This window comes from Pinus tabuliformis, chromosome 6 (genome assembly GCF_031772625.1).
Source record: "Pinus tabuliformis cultivar Carrire ecotype Pingquan chromosome 6, CPIR1, whole genome shotgun sequence".
Classification (NCBI taxonomy): domain Eukaryota; kingdom Viridiplantae; phylum Streptophyta; class Pinopsida; order Pinales; family Pinaceae; genus Pinus; species Pinus tabuliformis.
In genome coordinates, this window is record NC_142292.1 from 580,827,187 (window position 1) to 580,842,343 (window position 15,157).

Consider the following 15,157-nt stretch of genomic DNA (forward strand, 5'->3'; position numbering starts at 1 on the left):
ATAGTTTGACTTGCTTCCACATGATTTATTGTTGAAGAGCTCAATGCACTCCCACAATTTAGTCATATTGATACTATTGTACTTTGTAGATCCATTCACCAATTTATGGTTATTTGTCAACAATCTGATCAGTGGTGATGATTCCAAATTTTGGAGGCAGTAACTTTATAGTTTGACTTGCTTTGACATGGTCCAAATTTGAAGAGCTCAATGCAATCCCACAGTTTATTGATACTATTGTACTTTGTGGATCCATTCACCAATTTATGGTTATTTGTCACACATTAATATGGTTATCTTATCTTATTTTATCTCAAGACAAACTTCCAATTTTCACTGAGAAAATAACTGCTTGCATAGTGGTGACTGGTAGCAAGTATAGAGATTGCATTTCTAACATCTTCCTTACTGTTTAAACTTGAGTGTCCTGCCTGAGTAGAAGGATCTCTGTTGGTGCTGGTTCTGATATTCTTCAGTGTCAGGGGGAGGAGGAACTGATGTTGAAGGAGACAGGCCTATTTGAAAAGATTGTGGATGTAAAATTCGCTGTGGTGGTGACTATCGTCGTGTTGTATCATGGCAATTCTTCAGCAATATAAATCCCTTCACATTGTGCTCCAACTTTTCTGTCCCTTTCAAACCTTCTCTATCCATCTCATATTTTATATTATATGCAAAATCCCTCTTGTCTGAGTTCTCCTTGTTCATTCAATAATTCCCAATTTTATCAATGATGAATCAAGACCATTGAACAATGAAATTTTAGAAGGAATGCCAATACACCTTGTTGACCACTACCGGTCAACTACCCATAGCAGTACACCCCCTTTTCTTTGCAAAAAGGGTAGCGCTTGATCGACATGTCCGTGCCATTCGACAGTCATCGATAGCTTGATCAATTTATGTTGTACACCCAGTCTGCATGTATAAATTGTAAATAATCTTAGCAAATATGAGTCATGTATGTAATTGCCTAGGTGGACCTAATTTTCTAAGTGATAATCTACGTTCCGGAAGGTTTTTTATCTCACCGATCCATGATCGGCAGAGTTTTCCTTCAGCCTAGCCCCAAAGCCGGAATGGATTTTGTCATTAGAATCTTAGGAGAATCCTAGTGTGTTAATCTGCTAGATTATAGTTGTGTCGCAGAACTGGGTGGTTTATGAGGGTCTATGTCAAATGGGTTTTCCCCCTTGAGATGTAAAGTTGTAAAAGTCATAATGTAAAGTGTCTTGAGGGTTAGAAAATGTTTTAATCCCCTCATAAGTCCTAAGTCCTAAGTCCTAGGTCCTAGGTGATTTTTCCAAAGGCTAAGTTCGAGGATCCATTTAAAAATAAATTAAAAAAATTAAAAAATAAATGAAAAGTAAAAAAAAATAAAATAATAATAATAATAATAATAAAATAAAATAATAATAATAATAAAAAATAAATAATAATAATAATAATAATAATAATAAAAAATAAAAAAATAAAATAAAAAACCTAAAAATAATAAAATAATAATATTTTGAGTAAATAAATGCAAAATTTCAATTTTTTAATACATTAAAAATTCGACGGATGAGATTAAGAGATATCTTGATCCTCATCGACGGTCGAGATCATTTTGACGTGGATCACTTGAACTAGCTGTTGGGAATTTTTCCTTTAAATAGGGTGCTAGGGGTCATTTGAGATCATTCGATCTGTGAGTCTTGTGCTGAAGAAGCTCTCTTGTAAACTTTTTCTGGTGCTAATAAAGAAAGACTTTGGGGTTGAAATCTTGCTGGTGTTACTCTCTGGAAGTGCTGTGAGCTATTTTATTTTCTGCATGTTTTAATTTTCAGCCATTAGTAACAACTTATTGAAGAGTATTGTTGAGCACAGGTATCTTGTTCACTTGCTAGGGTTTGAATGGTATTAGGTTTTCTGAAGTAATGGCAGGTATCTCCATTGCTGTTGAGATCTAGTATTGTTTTTTCTCTCTTTATTGACGGTTGAAATGAGTTGTGCAGGAAACCCTTATTGAAGAAGACCAGTGGGCATTTGGGGAAGTTCTCGGCTGAACCAGCCAACTCCCGCAAGCATTTTCTTGCAGAGCCCAGCTAGTTTTGATCCTGGGTTAATCATTTAGTTTGTTTTCTGATTTGCATGAGAGATTTCTGAAGTATTTCATAATAAATCTGGAATCTTGATAATATTACTGCTGATTATTGATAAATCTGGCTGTTGTAGAGCTATAATTTTGTAATTTTGGACCGGTTTGTAGGGTTTCATTTTAAATCTTTGCATATACTTTCCGGATTTTTGTTTTCCATTTGCAGGTCTGAGATAAATTTTTTGTGGAAAATTAAGTTTTGCAGGATCGCTGTTCTCACTGTCAGATCATACATTCGCTCATTTCCATCAAACCCGCAGTTCTTTCTCTGCACGCTGCTATTCTTTCCAAAGCTGCCCATCCCTTGTCTGCGCCGGCTTGCTGTCTCTCACTGTCAATTTACAACCTGCGTGGGCCTCCTCTCTTTCACGCTGCTGCCTCACCTATCCGCCCAGCCTTCCAGCTTTGCTGCGTTCAGCTCCACGCAGCCTTGGGAACTCGTGAGAACCTGCAAGCAAGAAAGGAAAGACACGCTGCTCCTACCACGCCTGGTCCTCACTGCGTCCTGCACAGAAAACTCCACTCTGCCTGTACGCCGCCACTGAGCCGTCGTTTCTCCCTCAGCAAATCCCCGCAGTCTGAAATTCGACTTCCCATCCTGCTTGCGTCTTTTCATCTGCCGTCTATGCATTGACTTCAAGCTCAGTTAGCTGGTTCTTCATCTGCGCTTACAAAAAAAAAAAACGGTGAACAAAACACGTAAGCATCCTCCGTCCATCATTCCTGGAACCTGCAAATCTGCGTGAGGCCTTTCACGTTGCTGCTCTTCGCTGCCGCCGCCAGAACTTCCGTGGGCCTGCATCAGCTCAAACGCAGAAATCATTCAAACAAATCTGCGTGGGGTAAGCAATAAACGAAGTGCGTGGGTAAGCTGCCAAGGATACATTTCTTTTTTTTTTTCAGGTTTTCGTTTGATCTCAAGCGTGATACGGTTAGCGCTTTCTTTTAATTTTATTATCAGGCTTTAATTCTAAATTCGAAATTTAGGTATTTTGCCGTATAGCTTCAGATTTTCGATTTCCAAGCTTTGTATGTGTTGTAATTATAAAATACGTTGTTAGATGTTAAGTTTAGATCTTAGGATAGTTTTTTTTTTTTTTTTTAAATTAGATCTTATTTTTGTTTAGTTTCAGTTTGAGCTTTATGAAATTAAAATTTATAAAAATTATAAAAATAAAAAATCATAAAATATATATATATATATATATATATATATATATATAATATAAAAAAGTTCCTTATTTTTTTTTATTTTAGTTTAAAATTAGATTAGATTTTAAGTTTTGTTTTAGTTTAAGTTTAGATTTTATTTTTTAAGTTTTGTTTCATAAAAATATATATATATATATATATATATATATATATATATATATTGTAAAGCTTTAAAAAAGGCAAAAGGGATTTTTCTTTTAGTTTAGATTTTAATATTTAGATTTTTTTTTTTTAAATTTAAAGTTTCACTTAGTCTTTAATTTTCATTTGAAAAACATAAAAATATTTTGGGAAATTTTTGTCAATTTCGGTCTTGGCTTGGAATTTTTTTTTAGGGTTTCATCTTTTATGCTGAGCCTAAAATTTTGATGTGAGAATTAATGTTTAATTATGATTTAATGTTCATCTGAAGATTAACTGCATGAATGTGATCTCTGGTTAATATTTTATGTGATTGTTTAAAGCACTTTATCTTTCGAAATTTTAATTGCTAGAGTATCATTAAGCCAGTGAGCATTTATTGGTTATCTCGCATTTGGTAAAGGTTAAGCTTTGTTTGAGTTGATTGATGGTTTTTAATGAGCCTATATTCCTGCAACATTTGACAAGTAATCATTTAATCATTTATCTCATAAGGCACTGGTTTGTTAATCTAATAAAATCTATTTAGTGCTGGTTTCCTTTCGTGTCTCCCAACCCAACTGGTTCACAGTTGGTCGTCCTTTTCCCTACAGGGTCTACCCCCCTTAGCCGCGGGAGACAGGCTTAAACGGAGAGATCGGGGATCAGAGTGACAGCCCCCGGTCTGAGCGTTGTTGTGACAATCTGTGCGACAACACACCTTGAGACTATTTCATCAAGGAAAGATCAATTTAACCTGCTATGCTCCTTGTGTGCAAACTGCGCAAGTGATGTTTCATCCTTTTGAAAATACATGTAGGTTTGGTGTACACAATTTCGACAGTGTTTTCAGCAAAAGATTCACCATAGAGGAAGATCATTCCGTGATTATCCACATCTGAGGTGATAATATATGTAGTATGCAGCCATCATTAACCCCATTTCCTTTAATCTTATCCAGTGTTACTTGGGAGCGGGAGCGACATTTTCAAAAGCTCCCGGTTTGGGAGCAAATCCCGGAGTGATTTTTATATGATATATATATTTTTTTATATTTTGATACATATATGTCAACAAAAACATGTAGAATGATGAATTAGATATAAAAAACATAAAAATACATAGATTGATCATTGAACCATATAACATCAATCATCTAGAAGTTATAATCTTCATCAACCACATCCACAGTTGAGTCTCGTGAATCATGATTCATCAATCTTAAAGTTTCAACTTCAAGCTTTCAAAATTGAAAATTCAATATATAACATTTATCATCATTGATCACCAAAGTTGTACTTGGAAGCTAAGTTTAACCATTACAAGAAATAATATCTAACTGTTAACAACTTAACATGAAATGCAATGTTATAAAATGAATTATGAAATGAAATGAAACAACTTTCATGAAGCATCATATTCATAATTCAGAATCATTACCAATGAGTTATAATTGCCAACTTCAAACTTCAAACTTTCATTGTCACGACTCACAGTCATATATTGTTTACAAAAACTATCATTATGATATGAAAGAGTCAAGAGTCAAGACTCAACAGTTATGAAAAATAATAGAAACTAGAAAAGACAAGTAAACTGTAAATCTATTATCTACTACTGCATGTGGCCCTTGCCACGAGAGTCTAATGTATGAGCAGGTCGTGGTGGTCTTCTAGGAGTCTCCCGCACAGACCGACGACCATAACTAGAAGGCACATGCTTTCCACGTGAGGGTGTAGATGGAGGTGGCGATATCAAAGGAACAAGGCTTGGAACTCGAGCACTGCTACTGGATGGTGGAGGTGGCATGGCTGCTGCTTCATCTTCCTCCCTTATAAGTTCCTCTTCCAGTTCTTCAAGATGTATAGTGCCATCCTCCAAATTGTCATCCTCTGGGTGGTTGTCCCAAATTTTATATGTTGGATCCTCATAAGCCCGATCACAGTAATGACTCAACAACCTCAAGTTGTATTGCACATAAACCAAGCTTTCTACCTGGTTTTCATTCAGTCTGTTTCTTTTCACATTATGTATGAAGCTGTAGGTGCTCGAACACCTCTCTGCAGAAGAAGTATTTACAACCTGTGATAGAACATTTTTTTGCCAATTTTGGCAAAAGTCCATGGCCGCCATATGTTTCCCACCATGTGAGAGCATCAAATCTGTCTCTGTCTTCCATTGCATGGAAGGTACCAAACAAACCAGTGTTACTGAAGTATCTTCCTATTTCAAGGCGCACACTAGCACATTCCTCCTTGTCAGGTATCAACTTTTCTAATGCTTCCAAATATCCTTTAGATACCTCTTCATCTATATGGGGTTTGGTCCTAACCCCACCCCCTGGTGCAGGTTGGCCCAACCAAGATGTAGAGTAGTATTTTGGTGTAAGGATATACGCCAAGCAATGTAGTGGAAGATTAAGTTTATTCCACCGTACACACACAAAATCGTGAATCAGTTTGTACAAGTCGGGATCATTGTTATGAACAATATCTTTTATTTGCCCCAACATGGTATCCATCTGCTCATACACCTCGCCAATCACTGGTTTATCTGTATCTTCAAACCGAATCATGTGATAAATGGGCTTGGTGAAATCCAATACTTGCCTCACACGTGCCCAAAACATACCATCAAGAGCGGCCTCCTCCACCAATTCAATACCTTGCCTGTCAGCTGCATTTGTAGCCCTTTCCTTTAATACCTGCCAGTGTGGACTTAATACCATGCTAGCCAATCACTCTCTTACCTTCAAAAGGCGCCTGAAGGTGAGGTAATAGCTATCAAATCTATTCCTCACAATCTTCAACAACTCCAATCTTGAGTGACTGTGGAAAAGGCCATGGGTATTGCTATGATTTGTAATAAATTTTATCATTTGTTTGCCTTTCTTGTACAAATCACCAATCCATTTGTATTTTTCATTTTTGTTCTTAACAACATCATGCATCAAAAGGTTCAATGCGTGAACCAAACACCCATACCAAAATATGTTGGGGTATTTATCCTCAATAATTGCTCCCGCTACCTTACAATTAGGAGCATTATCAGTGATGACTTGGATGACATTGTATGGCCCAATATGGTCAATTGTTTCAAGTAATGCTTCTGCAATGTTGATGCCGGTCTTGAACTTCTCTGAGTAATCATATGCATTTAGAAAGATGGCACCACTAACAGACACAACAAGAACACTTATCAATGGCTTGCCTTTTACATTTGTCCATCCATCAGATACAATGGACACCCCATGGTTAGTCCAAAAACTTGTCATTTTATTCAAAGAATGTGATATTTTTGCTTTTTCATGATCAAGTCCAACGGTTCTTGCCTTGTCATACTCAGGGCTCTTGTATCCTTTAGGGGCATCATTTATGGCAAAAACCATTTCATGCCAATAAGGTGAGTGAAGAACATTGAATGGTATCCCACATGCATAGAGAAACCTATAAACTTTTGAATCCACATCATTCCTACACCCTTCATCAAGGAAATCTGATATGGTTCTACGCCTTAAAGCTGGTGACCCTATGCCTCCATATCCATTGCCTTGGGAGGATGCTGAAGGAGTTCTTTGTGCTTGTGATTGTGAGCTTGGTTCAAAGAAACCCCTTGATTTTTTAGATTTGCATTGGGCTTCCTCCTCTTCCCTTATGTATTTGGCTCTATCTGTTGTTGACACACCTGCACAAGTTTTGATTCCTATTTGTTTATCTCCATTCCATGGCATTTTCCCGCAGAAGTGTTTTCTGGCATGGGTGTATGAACTTGTGTAATTATTGTTGCAATGGGGGCAATGAAATTTAGTGGTTCCACCCCCTTTCCCTGCTTCAGGCCTGTTAACATATTTCCACAATGGGGTTTGGTCTTGTTTAGTTTTTTCAGTTGTTGAATCATGTTCACCCTCCTCCAGCTCCTCCTCACCGGGGTTTTCATCAAATCCACTTTGTCCCCCTTCTTCATCCCCTTCTTCATTTTGAACCCTCCTTTTCCTACTCTCCAGCACCATAATAACCAAAAAAGGAACCAAGAAGAAGAAAATGCCAAGAAATATAACCATGATGTTTGAAATTTGTAGTTTTGAATCTGCAAAATTTAATAAAATGGAATGGGAATGGGAATGGCCCAATGGGAAACCGAAATAGAGAAAAATTTATTTATTTATTTAGAAATTAGGAGTAAATTAATAAACATTAAAAAAAAAAATTGCTAACCTACCTCAAATGCGTCCAAGACTCCTTGCTCCTTGCTCCTTGGCACCTTGCTCTCTCTCAGTCTCACTCAACTCTCACAATCACAAATTCACAATGATTCATTTTTTCCCTCCCTCCCTCATTATATAAAAAAAAAAATCGATTTTTAAACCGCGCGATTTTTTTTCCGCCACTTTCGCTCCCGGCCTCCGTGCGCGTCGCTCCGGGAGCGAAATTTATAACCCGGGAGCGATCCGGAGCGATCACTCCCTGACCGCTCCTGGAGCGACGAGAGCAACGCTCCCGAATTTGGCAAGGAGCGCAAATTTTTTTATCGGGAGCACGCTCCTGACTCACTCCCGCTCGGGGCGCGGATTGGGAGCGGGATCGAGAGGGGGGGGCGCTCCCCCGCAACACTGATCTTATCAATCTCTTCTCCCTTGTTTGATGCCTCAGGCCAGGGTTATTAGCTTTGTTGTGTGAAGCCAAATTTTTACAAACAACTAGACAATAAAAAATTTAACCCAAATTTACCAATTTAATTGTAGATACATACTTGGATATTCCGTTTGAAGTTGATCCCAGGTTGACATTGCACCGAGTCTACTCGTGCTACCAAACCGACCGAATCCTCCCTGCCTATCTGGGATCAACCTATCCGACTTTGATATCTGGAAGACTACGGAATTGAAGAATTCTGGCGCTCGTGCCCAAAACCCCAATAATAGTGCTCAAATCCCGATCTCACAGTTAATTCAACTCACAAATTTCCTCTTCCACTATGGCTTTGCCTCTATTACGGTCCTCACCGTTTCCATAGAATTTTTTTCCCTCTTTCGCTTTTCTTCAACCCACTTCCGTTCTGGATTTCCCTTCTTGTCTTATTATAAACCCCCCCCTACTCCCATACAATGGCCACCTTCAGAGTCCCCCCTGCGATGAGATAAGGTGAAAAGGTTTTATAGAAGTATGAGCAAGTATCCGCCACCTGCGTTAATAGTTGACAACAAAGGCCTCCCTTTGTTAACACATATATCATATTTGCCACTTGCGTTAATAGTTGACAACGAAGCCCTCCCTTTGTTAACACATATATCGTATTTGCCACTTGTTTTAATATAGTTGATACCACGGCTCTCTCTATTTTGATAAAACATGTCTTATTATGTTATGTCATATGTTATATAATTTATTTAGGTGTTTGTTTATTTCGTACTTTGTAATTTGAATAATTTAATAAATATAAATTTATTTATATTTCTTTATTGACTTGATTATAAATATGATTTTATAATATTTGTTCATAAATATAAATTTATTTTATATTTCTTTATTAATTTAATTATACATATGAATTTATAATATTTTTTTATAATTATAATTTTATGAATATCTCTTTATTCATTTACTCATAAATATAAATATAATTTTTTCTTATGAATTAAGTATTCAATTAGTATGCATACTAGTGCAGTGCATGCGGCACATACACGTGTAGCTATCATTTGCATGCTAATATTCCCATTATGTAGAAAACTCGAGATGGGTTGTTACATACACCTCTCCTTCAGAAAACTTCGTCCCGAAGTTAGGGTTTATAGGGTATATTAGTAATTAATATAGCGATTAGTATAATCATGTAAGAATTGTGTTTTGTGATTGAGTTCTTATTCATAATGTGAGGACACTTTAACATTTTTGAGTTCGAACATTTATTGGTTTACCACTTTAGTAGTCATGCCTTGCTGCCGCCGAGCTCCCAAGCTATTCTAGAATCATCCTTATCTTTCCTAATCTCTTCTGCTCCCATCCTATCCATCATCTACTGGAATATAACATGGCGTCAACTATATTGACCTAACCATCCATAAAGCCATAGAGGTGGAAGTGTCGACTACATTGACCTAACTTCCCCTTTAGGCATCTGGTAGTCATCGTCACATGCCTAGGGGAGCGTAATTCGCACTGTCCTCCCATGACTCTAGGTTTTGGAGGATAAACAGTGGGCAACACCTCCACCCCTTCTAGTAGGACCAGGGTCGACGCCCTATCATGGAATCTCATTGGGCCTTAACTGTTCTTGAAGTTTTGGGCACGGGGGCCAAAATTCTCCAATTCCAAAATCTTCTGGATCTGGGAGACAGATAGGTTAATCCTAGATAGGCAGGGAGGATTCGGTTGGTTTGGTAGCAAGAGCTAATTTAGAGCAACGTCAACCTTGGTGGGGGAGTTTGAAGGTGACCATCGTATGGGAACAGGGGGGGTTTTATTATAAGACAGAAAGGGAAATCCAAAATGGAGGGCGGGGTGATGAAAAATGAAAAAGGGAAAATGTTTCTGTGGATATGGTGAGGAGCATAATAGAGGTAGAACCATGGTGGAAGAGGGAATCTATGAATAGAATTGATTGTGAGATCGATATTTGAGCATTGTTCTTGGGGTTTTGGGCATGGGGCCTAGAATTCTTCAATTTTAAAGTCTTCTAGATCTAGGTTCTGGATAGGTTGATCCTAGATAAGAAGGGAGGATTTGGTTGGTTTGGTAGCGGGAACAAACTCAGAGCAACATCAGCCCATGATCTACTTCAAACGGGATATCTAGGTATGTATCTACAATTAAATTGGTAAATTGTGGTTTAATTTTTGATTGTCTGGTTGTTTGTGAAAATTAGGCTTTACATGTTGACAATGCAGGAAGAAGGAATAATTTACTTAATACCGTTAGTGACCATAAAAACTTCAATGGAACTGGAAAACACATGAAATCACTTTAGCCACTTTCGCTGAACTATGTAGCAACATCACTTTTAACAAAGACAATATTTGACCTGTTACCACCCAATTTAGCGGTCTTGACAAGGTCCTCTTAAGGCACTAAGGTGGTAATACATACTACATAGGATAAGTGTCCATTGTGACTTTGGCACAAATCCCTAGTCTTTAGTCCTAATTTCTTCTAAAGGCTATGTGATGCTTTCTTAATCTATACAAGTTCATCAAAATAAGTAGACTATTTCCTAGAAATGATGTTTTAAGTTGAAGGTAGGACTCAATTTTCTAATTATACTGATCTTGAAATGAATTTAAATTGCAGAAAAATGCAGACCAAGAAACTAAAACTCACTCAAACCTTGAAATACTTAACTATTATAACACCAAAAGGTGAGTGATAGATTCCTTTACAAATTGTTAGATGAATCACTTGAATTACCCTTGAATAACTAGCTGGAAGTTGGCAAGTATGTGACTGCACTTTTAGACCTACAAAATGGAAAGAAATGCAGAAAAACAGCAAGCAAATATGCCCTTTGAGGCCACCCACAAATGTGGAAGCACACAATATCAATAGGGACATTTTGTAAACAAGAAGGACATTACCCTGATAAACACCCTAAAATTTCTTCTTCGAAACTTAAAAAATGCATAGAAGTAAGATTGCTTGGCTGATTGGTCAGCGGTTGATGATGATGAAGATTTGTTTGAAGTATCTCTAATTTCTGAAGATGAATCCGATGAAAAGGCTAATAACATGCCTGATTTCTTTTAGAAAATGAATATATATATATATATATATAGAATGAAGAACATGATTACAAATACATAAAATATACATTATGAAGGCCAACCATAGTTACAAAAATCAACACATCCTAAAATTTCTTCTTCGAAACTTAAAAAATGCATAGAAGTAAGATTTCTTGGATGATTGGTCAGCAGTTGATGATGATGAAGATTCTCTTTAAGTATCTCTAATTTCTGAAGATGAATCCGACGGAAAAGCTAATAACATGCCTCATTTCTTTTAGAAAATGATATATATATATATATATATATATATATATATAGAGAGAGAGAGAGAGAGAGAGAGAGAGAGAGAGAGAGAAGAACATGATTACAAATACATAAAATATACATTATGAAGGCCAACCATAGTTACAAAAATAAACACATCGTAAAATTTCTTCTTCGAAACTTAAAAAATGCATAGAAGTAAGATTTCTTGGATGATTGGTCAGCGGTTGATGATGATGAAGATTTGTTTGAAGTATCTCTAATTTCTGAAGATGAATCCGATAAAAAAGCTAATAACATGGCTGATTTCTTTTAGAAAATGAATATAACTTAAAAAATGCATAGAAGTAAGATTTCTTGGATGATTGGTCAGCGGTTGATGATGATGAAAATTTGTTTGAAGTGTCTCTAATTTCTGAAGATGAATCCGATGAAAAAGCTAATAACATGCCTGATTTCTTTTAGAAAAAATATATATATATATATAGAATGAAGAACATGATTACAAATACATAAAATATACATTATGAAGGCCAACCATAGTTACAAAAATCAACACATCCACCTATTGTTCTAAAGGAAAGATGCCAATGGTGACCTTTTTTGGTAAAATGGGTAGAGTGAATTAACATGATGTGAATTAACTGTGAGATTGGGATTTGAATTAATTAACATCCCAATCTTAGTGAAACATGATTAGCCTTGTAGTATCTTAATGCCTGATGATTATCATCTCATGAGATACATTTATTTTTATTTTGATGTGATTTTTTATTATCCTATTAGGAATTATTAGGATAGGTATCATATTTTGGCGTCAATGTCTAATGTACCACTTGACATCTTATACTTCTTATTTTGCAATGTTATTTTGATATTTGTGTGAGTATGTGTTTGTTTGATGTTGATGTTGCTTTAGAAGTTTAAAAATTTGAAAAAAAGATTTTTATTTTATTTTATTTTATATTTTTAGTTTCCTAATAATTTTTGATAATTTAGAATGTTTTCTTTGATATTGCTAACGATTTAAATTTCAATCCCCTGATGATATATTGTCGATAACAATAATTGTAACATTGATATATAGAGTATCTAGAAAATCCTTTTGGGTTTAAAGCATAGTCACCTGAAATAGGTAAATGGTTTTGGTTTCAGAATGACACATTTCAAAATTCTGGGAAATGCAGAAATGTCATACTAACTCCAAAAATTTCCATTTTCCCCCCTTTTTGGGAAAATTTATGGTTTTTTAGCTATCTTATGGTGTATTACATAAAAAAACGTCATGTGTGCGTCCCATTCCCTTTGACGATCTTAATTTATCTATTTAATTTGTTTATACATTGGGAAAGTTGTCATTTCTGGCATTTTTTGTGCAGGAAATGACCTTGAACAAATTAGAGAAGTAAACAATACTTTTTAAACATTGTATGTGCAAACCACTTGGGTTTTATGTTGTAAAGCCCAAGGACTAACTATATTGGTTGAACTAACTGTCCAAATATATGTTGCACAGTTTGGGGAAAGGAGAACACGTATCCGAAATGAAAATGCGCTGGAAATGTGACCCCCAAAAAATTAGGAAACGGGGAAACATGATATATATATATATCAGAAATTTAGAAAGCAATCAAGTTTTAAGTTTTAACATTATAATTTAGAATATAGATATAGTTTCAAGATTCAAGAATAAATGATTGTGCCAAGGTCCAAGAAGTTAGAAAATTTAAATGAGAAGCATAAAATAAATTGGTCAAGTGATGCATTATACAAGTAACATAATGCAAGCAATAAAATCCAAAACAACCTTTATTATTTATGAATGAGGCTATATATATCCAAAAGTAGCCGCTATGTATGAGCCTTAAAGGCTACAATGTTGCATGTATGAACTATGAACAATGAACGTAAAAACTAGTAAAGCGTAAAGGGCCATGGCTAATAGTTATCATCCTCTTTGTCATTTTCATCATGGAAAATAGAAGAAGAGGCATGTTCAACAATGTAATGTGGATTTGTAGAAGTAATTCCAATTCCACTTCTAGGTTCATTAATATTCAACGCAACAAGAGAGATGTCCAAGTGAGGGTATTCAAGATCTACATCCCAATCCTGACAAGGTCCACTACTATACTTTGGAGCCTTATGAGATGTGAGGCGAAGGTTGGAATGTACAATAACAAGATCCTTAGCCTTTTGCCAACTCAACCCATTGTGCTTCACTAAATAAATAAAATCATAGGCACTCCAATTTTTTTCTGCTGATGAAGTGCTTGCCACTTGTGAAGGAATACAAATGGCAATGCTTTGTAGATGTACACAACTTGCTCCATGACAACATTCACCATCGAATTGGACTCATGGTTCTCCTCTCATCCAAAGCTAAACTATCTGAATACTCATCTAGACTAGTAGCAAAACTAGCAAATTTTTCTTTCAACTCCTTAAGTAGATGAACTAGAAATATTCTCATAAGAGCTTTATTCACTCCATTTTCCACTTCCCTATTTGTATGTGGCGCGTTTCTCTTCCCATTGTTTTGAGCAATAAGGTTGTTATCATAAAATATTGGATTTAGGGCACGTGCTAAAGATTGTAATGGAGCGTTAAACTGGTTCCATCTCTCAACCATGATTTCCTTCACTATATCCCCAAAATGAACATCAAGAATAGAAGTTGAGGAGATTCTTGTGCTATTTCCATATTTATTTCAACGATGGTATCCATACCATCATAACCTCTCCCAAGAAAGACTTGTCTGTGTTGGCACTTCGAAGAAGCTCAAATGTTGGGGATGTGAACTTGAGCAAGAATTTTATTTCGTTACACCAGCCCTCATGAAGACATAATTTGCACTCCATGGCCCCCTACTCTAACTTTGCTTGCCTCCGCTTAGCCGAAAGTTGACTCATCGATAGAGAATATTAGAAACTAATGGTTGCTTTAACTCAACAAGGTGGCCCAACATGATGTAATTTGTGGCATATCTCGTCTCAACAACTTTGAGGAACTTTAACTTGGAGTATTCACAAATTATTGTTTGAGATTGGTGGTTGTTAGTGATGAATTTAATCATCTCGCTTGGTTGCCTTGTAAGTTTCTTAGTCTATGGAACTTTATTGTCCTCTAATATCAAATTTAGGTTATGGGCAATGCAAGGAGTCTAGGAAATGTGATCATATCTGCTCTCAATAATCAACCTTGCAGTTTTGCAAACCATTGTATTGTCCATGATAACTTGCACCACCCTTGTAGGTCCTATTTGCTCAATAGCTTTGATTAATATATCAACAATCAATGAAGCATCATTTACCTCCCCTGAGCAATCTCCAATCTCCAAAAGCATTGCTTCTTTTGTTGAACTAACAATGATATTAATTAATGGCCTGCTCCTAGTGTTGACCCCTACCGGTCAACTACCCATGCAGTACACCCCCCTTTTTGCAAAAAGGGGCCGCACCTGAGCGACGTGTCTGTGCCAGCCTACAGTCATCAACAGCTTGATTATTTTAATTGTAAACCCAATCTGCATGTATGAATTGTAAATAATCTAAGCAGATCAGAGTCATGTATGTAGAATTGCCTAGGTGGACCTAACTTTCTAATGATAATCTACGTCCCGGGAGGTTTTTCGTCTCACCGATCTACGATCGGCAGAGTTTTCCTTCAACCTGACCCCAAAGCCGGGGTGGATTTTGTTA

The 15,157-nt window shown here is 36.3% G+C and overlaps 1 protein-coding gene across 2 annotated transcripts in view; it reads left to right on the forward strand.

The window, feature by feature from the left end:
* Positions 1-15,157, forward strand: part of LOC149259863 (NAD(P)-binding Rossmann-fold superfamily protein) — a 330,444-nt gene that overhangs the window by 247,340 nt on the left and 67,947 nt on the right. The gene's annotated exons all lie outside the window — the stretch shown is intronic.